We start from the raw sequence: 1,294 nt of genomic DNA, 5'->3' as shown, positions 1-1,294 counted from the left end.
TATTTCCTTAAGCTTGATTCTGGGACATGAAACTTGTGGAATCAAAGTTTGATACAAACGTCCTGGACTCTTGTCATGTGTTTTCAAATTTATTCTCACAGGATATATAGTGTGTGGTGGGATTCAGTTTAAAGCGTCGTGTTCTTTGAATAATGGCATTTTTTTGATGGGAGAAAATAGCATTGTATTGCTGCTGTTGTTATTGTTTTAAGCTTCAAGGTTTGAATATTTATAATGCTGGGCATTTCTCCTTGGTCTTGTTGGTCCAATTTCTTTCTGAATTGCTGGTTTATATCTTGTGCCTGCAGGACATGTCATTACTTTTTCATCAGACTCCTGGCACTCAAAAAAAATAAAAATAAAAATAAAATAAAATAAAGGAAAAATTATGTGAGTCATCTACCTCCTCAACTTGTATGTGCCCACAATATTATTAAAAATTAACTTGCTGGTACAGAAGTCATGTTGGAGTCTTCTCAGGCGGCGGCCCTGACATGGGCGCCAGCGGCTCCAAAGCTCGGGGCCTGTGGCCCTTTGCTTCGGCGGCGGGGGGGCGGCAACCCAGAGGCAGCAGGCGCTGAGGCAAGCTTTGGTGTGGGCTCGAGGCCGAGCCGTGCCCCCCTTTGTATTCACGCGCCGCGGCTCCATGTTCTATGACGAAGATGGGGGTCTGGCTCACGAGTTCTATGAGGAGACAGTCGTCACCAAGAACGGGCAGAAGCGGGCCAAGCTGAGGCGGGTGCCTAAGAATCTGATTCCTCAGGGCATCGTGAAGCTGGATCCCCCCGGCATCCACGTGTATTTTCCTGTGATCCTCTATGAGGTGTGAGACTGGGAGGTGGCAGGCACAAGCATCTCCTGCCCCAGCAAGAAACCCCCAGGCTCAAGGTATGGTTTCCATCGAGGAGCGCAAGCTGGGGCCACAACCCTGAATAAACTCCGTTGACCCAGAACCTTCAGCTTTGAACCGGTCAGTCCCGCAGTGTTGGTTGGGTATTGGTTTGTGTGTGGACAAGAGGTGGCTGGAGGCTGGCGGAGGCTGATGGCAGACTTAGCAGCCCACTCTCCCCAGCCACTCCTGCAAGAGGCATGGAAGGGCATATACCATTCAGGAATGCCTGGTTCCTGGTTCTTTGCCTGGCCTGCCTTCTTCTAAGCTTGCCTGGGGCCTAGCCCTGCTAGAGGCTACAGCACTTCATAAGCAAGGTCTGCCTTCTTCCAGCCCCTGTGTTGTGGGGGCTACACACAAGTGGGAACTTCCTCTTCTTCACTTCCCTTTTACCCCCTAGTCAGA

The 1,294-nt window shown here is 50.0% G+C and overlaps 1 pseudogene across 1 annotated transcript; it reads left to right on the top strand.

The window, feature by feature from the left end:
* Window positions 1-494: 494 nt before the first annotated feature.
* Window positions 495-1,288, top strand: LOC103253336 (annotated as a pseudogene). Its single transcript, XR_503869.2, has one exon. The product of XR_503869.2 is annotated as a tumor suppressor candidate 2 pseudogene (transcript).
* The last annotated feature ends 6 nt before the right edge of the window (window positions 1,289-1,294 follow it).

The sequence above is a fragment of the Carlito syrichta genome, unplaced genomic scaffold (genome assembly GCF_000164805.1).
Source record: "Carlito syrichta isolate Samal-C Ts95f unplaced genomic scaffold, Tarsius_syrichta-2.0.1 Scaffold221898, whole genome shotgun sequence".
NCBI classification, from domain to species: domain Eukaryota; kingdom Metazoa; phylum Chordata; class Mammalia; order Primates; family Tarsiidae; genus Carlito; species Carlito syrichta.
The sequence above is the reverse complement of the archived record's forward strand: the minus strand, read 5'-3'. Positions and strand labels throughout refer to the sequence as shown.